Genomic DNA, 7,989 nt, shown 5'->3' with positions numbered 1-7,989 from the left:
GTGTTCCCATCACCTGCTGTGCACACGGAAGGGGCGGCTGCCGTGCCTGACCACCCTGATGCGTGTCGTCAGGCGCCACTGCGCAGGAAGCTGAGCCTTGCCTCCTGCGGAAGTTCCATGCGTTTTGGGGGTTTGTTTTTCCTGAGGCCCCCCCCGTCCCCGCATGCACATTTTTAATCTTGGTAGAATCTGCCAAGTTCCCAGCAGGTGTTTCGGAGACTATGACCTTGGTGATTTCGCGGCTTTGTTTTCCCGGAGAAGACGTGCAGGCACGAGCGCCATCTTCGTTCCGATGCCTGTTGCTGAGGCTGGGGCCCTCGAGAGCATGCTGTTGGGAGGAGAGGCTGGGGTGAGACAGACCAGACAGAAGCCCTCCCTGTGGCTGTTCAGACACCGAAGATGCCCGTATCTTACACAGACATGCAAAAGGCTGGATGCAGTTCGGGTCTATAATCCCCAGCCCCACCATCTTCCCCGCATCGCTCTGAAGCCAAGGATGTTTTCCTCCTGGGGTGAGTGGGTGTGGCCTTCCTCGCCAGCTTCTGGGGTGCTCGAGGGAAATGTCGGTATGCCCCCACCCCTGCCGAGGGAGCCGGTTCCTTAGGCTGGGATCTGGGAATCTGCATGGTTAACCCCCTGCTCTGTGAGAGCCCACGTTCGCAGATGGCGCCCAGGAGAGGGAATTCATGTTCCTCAAACAGGAGGGCTGCTCAGTTGAGGGCTTTTATGTTCCTCTTTTTAGAGACAAGATCTGGCTCTGTTACCCAGGCTGGAGATTGAAGGCATTGAGCGTAGCTCACCACGAACTCCTGGGCTCAAGCTACCCAACTGATGACTTTTTTTTATAAAGACAGAATTTCTCTCTGTTATCCAGGCTGGCCTCAAATTCCCGGCCTGGAGGGATCCTACCAGAATGCTGGGATTATCGACCTGAGCTGTGTCCAGCCTTTTACCATTCTGTTAAGCTACAGGCATCTTTGGTGTCTGAATAGCCACAGAGAAGGCTTGTCTGGTCTATGTGTCATAAGCCCGACGGTGCCTGCCTGCTGCATCTCACTTGCTGTCTCAGAGGCCATCCGTAGGAAGACGCCCAAGAAGGAAGTCACCGCCCACGTGACTACTAAGAGTCTCAGGTGTGGGTTGCTGGGAAAAAGAAGCCTCCGGAAGGGGATTGCCTGCACTGCCTACCCAGTGCGGGAGACCTCCCCGGCCTTCCGGTTCCTCTTTCAGTGGAAGAATTCCTGGGCCCAGCTTCTCTCCAGGGTCTGCCCTCCTGGCCACACCCATCCCTGGCTGCTGCTATTGGTTGTTTTCTGACTTTTTACCATGGAAAACACAAAACCCTTGTGAAGGTGAACGAGGATTGCTCTCCAAAATTCGTGAACATTCCAAGCCCTGTGGCTCCTGGCCTGTTCTAGATCGAAGGAAAATTGTAGCACAGTCGTGACTTGGGTGATAGTGAAGGTGATCCGGCTTTTTTTTAAAAATCTTTTTCCCAGCAGCCCAACACCCGCTGGCAGGAGGAGGCCGTGGGCCACCCTGCAACTTTCAGTAGTCACGGACTGCTGTTCCCAGAGGGTGGGGCGCAGAGGCTGCTGTGTGTGGCGGCTAGGTAGGCTGGAGCCGGGGTATGCAGAGACTGATGGATGCAGAGACGGTCATGGACAAGAAAGGCGGGTTGCTCAAGGGAAGAGGCGGCATGAGGGATGCTGTGTCGAGGGCAGTGGCCTGAGCTTGCCCCTCCAGTCGGTGAGGGGGAGTTTGAAGATTCCCATCCTGCAGTTGGGCTCCTGCCCCGCGAACGAGGCAGTTCTGGCTGGTTGATGTTTGACCTTGACGGTGAGCCACTCCTGGACTGGGCGAGATCTGTAAAGGGGCTGGTCGGAGACATGTGGAATGAAGCAGCTTCGTAAATGCACGTTTAAAACCAAGGGGCGTAACTGACGATGTTCACAAAAGGGACACCGAGGCTGGGGCGCCCAAGGGACTAGGAAGGTGGAGACACTGGCCTCTGGGGAGGAGCATGAGTCCCGAGGAGGCCCGTGACCGTCCGCTGGGCAAATCGGGCAAACCGTCCTGGGAAGGAAATCTTGGGATGAGACTCCGAGAACTGGAAAGGCCGAACAGCCAGTGGAAAAGCGTCTGCTTGGGTTCTGTGTCAAAGAGCGGTCAACTCTCGCTGTTAAACAAAAGGCCACAATCGACCGACGGCATGGGGTCTTCTCTGGAGCCCCCAGAAGGAGCACAGCCCTGGCGACACCGGGCTTGTAGGACGCTGGCCTCCGGAACCATGTTGTTTCAAGCACATCAGTTTGCGGTGCCGTGTCACAGCGGCAATACAGAACTGACGCCTGCGTCGACGTCCAAGAATCCTTTGCATTCTCCATACTAGTGATGACATCGGAAGCTGAAGTTCAAAAATGGCATTACAGCATCACCAGCAGGCAAGGTGCTTGGGGATGGCTCTCACTAAATCTGTCTGAGGCTTCTATCCAAAGGCTGCTGAACGCCGCTGAGCTCAAGACCTGGACAGACATAGGTGCGCCCTAAGCAGAACACACGGCACCGTTGCGGCCACAGCTCTCCCGGGCTGATCCGAGGCGTGTGAGTGGGGACTTCTGAACAGAGTTACCTCTGAGGGAGCTACTTCTGCAGGGCGGGGCGCACCGCCCCGTGACGGTGGGGAACGAGCATCTGTCTGCGAGGCCGGTGATTGCCGTCACCGGACGCTGTGGCGAGGGACTGGGGTCTTGTGTGGTTGTGGCAGGTACACGAGGCCAGGGCAGGGGAAAACCAGGCCCGAGACCAGCCATCCTGCCGGAGCCCACGGTGCCTGAGGGTGGGAGGTCACAGGCTCTGGTGGACCCCCAGCCCACCTTTAACCTGCAACGTGACCCACCTGGCCTGTTCCTCAAGCCTTTGGGGAATTTTATGTTGTGTTGTGTTCTAATAGGAGTATTAGATGTTTAAGATTTTGAAGTTGAGAGGCAGACCTGGGTGCTGGAGACTAGGAGTTTGAGACCAACCTGGGCAACATAGTGAGACCTCGTCTCTACCTAAAAAATGTTTTTAGAAATTAGTTGGATGTGGCGGTGCATGCCTGTAGCCAGCTACTCGGGAGGATCGATTGAGCCCAGGAGTTGGAGGCTGCAGGCCAGACCCTGTCTCTAAAAAATGGAGGAAAAAAGAGTTTGACGTACACGTGTTTGTTATTCTGCAAACTTGTTCACGTGGGTGTGTTCATTTCTCGAGACTGCCTTGGCAAAGTGCCACAGACTGGTGGGTTCTAATGGCGGGACTATCACCTCTCACGGCCAGTATCTGAAATCAGGGCGCTGGCAGGGTCATGTGCCACCCGAAAGCTCCCGGGAGAATTCCTCCTGCCTCTCCTAGCTTTTGGCATCTGCTGGCAAGCCTTGGAGTTTCTTGGCCGTAGGCACACGGCTCCAGCCTCTGCTGTCACCCAGCCGTCTCACTTGTCTCTGGGTCTCTGTCTCTGTCTCCTCATCTTAGCAGCACACCAGTCACCCTGGGGTGGGGTGGGGTGGAGTGGAGTGGGGTGGGTTGGGTTGGGCCGGGGTGGGACCACCCTCACAATCCCATCTTGACTTTGGGAATTTCCTGCAAGGTCTTGTTCGCAGGTACCAGAGGTGGCGGCTTCAAGGTGCTTTCTTAGAAGGGCACGGTCCACCCCAGGAGTAGGGAGACAGGACTTCGCACCTCCCCAGGAGGGCCCTGATGCTGCCCTCTCTCTGCCTGGTGATGCTGCTTGCCTCGAAGCGAGGCCCGAGCATCTTGCTGCGTGTTGTCAGCCACATCCCACTGCGAGGTTGAGTCATAGCAGGTTAAGAGCGGAAGGGGGTCTGCAGAGGCTGTCAGGGGCCCAGGTGGCCATTGTCGCTCTTCTAAGAGCCTCGTGACAGCCCTGCTTCTTCACGCGGGAAGACGACATGGCCCACGACTGCTGGGGTCTTGCTCTCAGGCACCATCGCTGGCTCTCCCTGGGAACAGGACTTGAACTACCAGGCAGAGGGGGCCGCCCCGTGTCGCCATGCCTTCCCGGGACCTGTTAGCCTTTCTCGTCCACAGCTCGGCCTCGCAGGCGAACAGGGGACCGGCAGCTCCGAGGGGTGGCCTGAGAGCCCTGCAGCCTGGCGTTCGCCCCGTGTGCCCTGAGTAGGGAGGACGGCCATCTCAGCATGTGTCCTTTGTCCCCTGGCAGCCCTTCTGCGCTCTGACACCCCCCACGTAGTCCTTAGGCCACGACCACAGGATCTCGCTGCGAGGCCAGCCCTGAGGGGCCGTGTGGGCCACAGGGCTTCAGACAGCTGCAGCCCAGCCCTGGTGCTGTGGCCGCCGTGGCCTCGCACCTTTAGAACCTGTCCCTTTCTCTGGCTCCTCCCCTGCCCGCCCCCTCCATCCCGCCGACACTGTGACCCAGGCATCTCATCAGATGCACACCCACTCACTCTGCGGGGTTCCTGCACATACGAGCCACAGCTGGCGTTCGACCGCACCCCGCCGCTAGCAGCCACGTGCGCGGCCTGGCCTGCGTGCCCTGCCGTCCCCACACAGGCCCCTGCCCACAGACCTGTCTCTCTCCTCCGATAAGCTCTGCTCACTGCTGCCAGCCGGGCCCGTCTGGGCCCCGCCTGGAAGCCATCTGCGGGCGCCCTCCCCGGAGGCTGACTCCGTTCCCAGCGGCTTCCACGGCTCCTGGTGGGCCACTCTTCTCCTGAGCCGTGCTGATGAAGTGACACCCACGCTGCACGGCCGTGCCCGCCCTAGATGAAGAGCCTAGGACAGGGGAGGGACTGCCTGGTCCGGGACCCTCAGGCAATGCATGCGGGAAGACAAGGCAGCTGCGCTGTGTTGTGAAAGCCGACGGTTTCTCCAGAGTTTCAAGTGAGTGCATCTCAATCCACTCGTGCTGCTGTCACAAAACGCCCGGGTGGCTTATAAGCAACCGAGCCCCACTGCTCACAGCTCCAGAGGCTGGGCATGCTAGACCAGGCATGTCCGACCGTGGCCTGCGACCCGCATGCGGCCCAGGACAGCTGGCCATGCGGCCCCACGCCTTCTTTCACCATTGCGTGGTTTTTTAGCGTTTATTGTCTCCGTCCTCCCAGACGTAACTCCATTTTTGAAATTCACTGCCTCACCTTATTCATGACCTCGCCTTTTGGCAGACATACATCTGTGAGCAGCAGTTTTCGGTGAGGAATCACAAAGAGCAAAGTTCGTACAAACATTTCTGATGAGCACCTTGAGAACTCACTGAGAATTGCGACCACGTCTGCCGAACCAGGCATTGATAGATTAGCTTTACAAAGAACAAGGTCAAGTGTCCCACTAGTTTTATATTGTTCTCATTTTTCTAAACTTTATAATAAAAACATTAAAAAACAAGGCAAGTCTTATAATGTACATATACTATATTATATAATTTACGTGTGACCCAGACAGTCCTCTTTACTCGACGTGGTCCCTGGACGCCAAAAGGTTGGACCCCTCTTCTCTAGGTCCTGGTGCTGGTAGTTCTGGTGTCTGGGGCCCCTTCCTGGGCATGGACGTCGCCTTCTTGCTGGGTCCTTGCCTGGTGGAAGGGGTTCCCTGGGGTCCCTCTCATGGGGGCCTAATCCCTTCTGGGAGGCTCCACCCTTGAGACTGCACTGCATCACTCCCAAGGCTCCACCCAGGCCAGGTGCATCACTCCCAGGGCTCCACCCAGGCCAGGTGCATCACTCCCAGGGCTCCACCCAGGCCAACGCCACTGCCGTGGGGGTGGGGGTTTCAGCACCTGCATCCTGGCCTGCATTCGGGTCATTTCATCCTAGGAGCCAGCAATTCCACTTCCGGGAATGCTCCAAGAGAAGCGGAAACAGACGTCCACACAAAACTTAAGCCGAGAATGCTCCTTACGGCTTTGTCCACAATGGTCCAAAAGGTGACGCCGCCCAAACGCCCGTCCACGATGCACGGACACACAATGTGGCGAGGCCCCGCAGCCCCGGAAAGGATGCTCTGGCTCACGCCGTGACGCGATGAACCTCGAGGGCGCCGTGCTACAGGCCAGAGGCCCGTCCCCAAAACCAGTGTGCCAGGCTCCACTTCCTCGAAATCTCCAGAGCCGGCAAATCTGCAACAGGAAGCAGATTTGGGGTTGCCCAGGGTGGGTGCCGGGGGTATGGGAGTGTCTGCCAGCGGGCCTGGGGCTGCTTCTTGGAGAGAAGAAAAGTCCTGAAAGGAGCGGTGATGACCCGCGCGCTGCCCGAGTTGGCTGGGCGGGTCGCATGGTGCATGGGCATATTTCAACACGCCCCCTAGGAAAGGCCACCCAGGAAGCAAGCCCCCACTCCTTGCACGCCCCGCACAGGTGAAGCCCTGCAGCAGGCCCAGGGTGCTCCTGGAGACCTTCCACAGCCCTCGCTGTCCCCGGCCATGGCCCTGCCTTCTGGGGGCCCCAGGGGGTAGCAGGTACTGTCCGGCGAGACTTCATCAGTGCCTCCACCTGACAGACGGGGAAGGAACCCAGAGAGTGAGGTCACAGGGCAGCGGGGGGCGGGGTGCTAAGCCCGGCCTCATCTCCCGTGGGAAGGAGAGGGAACCCCAGACCTGCGGCTCCACTCAGAGGCCCGGGGCTCCAGGCCCCGCCTCTCCTGGGCTGGCCCGTCTGGGGTCTGCCTCTGACACCCACCCCTGTCCTTCCGTGCAGTCACTCTCTCTGCAGCCTGGTCCCTGTCCCCTGCAGCTGTCCTCCCTCAGGCCTGGAAGAGAGGAGACCCCGTCTCCTCGCGTCCCTTCAGATATCCTGGCCACCTGCTCCTGGGTCGGAGCCCTGACTCCGTCCTCACCCAGCACAGGTGCCTGCCATGTCATCCCAGATCTTCCGTGCCGACCGTGGCCTCATCTCTTCAGCCAGCTCCGTCCAGGCAGACGGGCATCCTTCCACCCAGGGCTGCGTGCCCACGTCTGTCCTCTCCCCGCGGAGTTCCCACGGCCCCTCCCAGCCTCGATGCCCTCAGCACAGCCACCCCTGCACACCCTCCCCTGGCTGAGTCCAGCGCCCACACCCTCGCCTCAGCTGGCCGCCACATGGGACCCGCCGAGGGTCACCCGGCAGCCACGTGGCAGCCTCGCCCAACTGGCCTCGCTCCAGCCAGGCAGCTGGTGTCCACCGTGCTAGAAGCCAAGGCCGTGAGGAAAGACCTGGGTGGGTGTGGGCTGGGGGAGACTGGTGGGAGGAGGGGTCTGGAAGGTCCCAGCTTGTGGTTCTCTCTCCACGCCCCCGGGGTCATTGGGAGTACTCAGGGTAGCACAAACCCGTGCTGGGACACGGGCTGAGGTGGGCAGGCTCGTGCCACGGATGCAGGCGGGCAGCGCGGCAGGGGGCTGGGGCCCAGAGGGTGGGGGCCAAAAGGGCTGAGGGGCAGGTGTGCAGGCGGACAAGGGGGCAGGGGGACAGGCGGGTGAGTGGGCAGGCGGGGAGGGGACCACTGGACAGGCTGGAGGCGGCCCAACCTCGCTAGAAGATCATCCGGTTTCTGGGTTTGACCTCTGCAAGCGGCCGTTTCCTTTCTGGCCGCCTTCTTTCTGGCCATCCCACCCGCCCAACACCCCCTCCCCAACCCCTGACAACTTACTGTCGCTTTGCTCCCGGGAACTCCTCTGCATTCTCAGGCACTGCCGACGGATGATTATCCACGCTTTCCCATGAATTAGGAGACAAAGTTCCTTACTAATATCTGACGTATCTACTCCTGCGCGCAGTTTTCTTAACATCAGCCTACTAGTTGCTTCTCAAGTTTACTTATTCTCTCTAATAGCTATTTTCGTAGTACTTTTCTGTACCACCCTCTCATTAATTTCTACTTTCCTGTTTTTTCTAAAAAAGCTGAAAATCATGGTCTAGTTTTGAAAAACTTGAGTATAACTTGAAGACAAATTCCAACAGATCTTGGAAAAAATTAGGAAAAAAAAAAACCTAGT

The sequence above is a fragment of the Carlito syrichta genome, unplaced genomic scaffold (genome assembly GCF_000164805.1).
Source record: "Carlito syrichta isolate Samal-C Ts95f unplaced genomic scaffold, Tarsius_syrichta-2.0.1 Scaffold256234, whole genome shotgun sequence".
Taxonomy (NCBI): domain Eukaryota; kingdom Metazoa; phylum Chordata; class Mammalia; order Primates; family Tarsiidae; genus Carlito; species Carlito syrichta.
The sequence above is the reverse complement of the archived record's forward strand: the minus strand, read 5'-3'. Positions refer to the sequence as shown.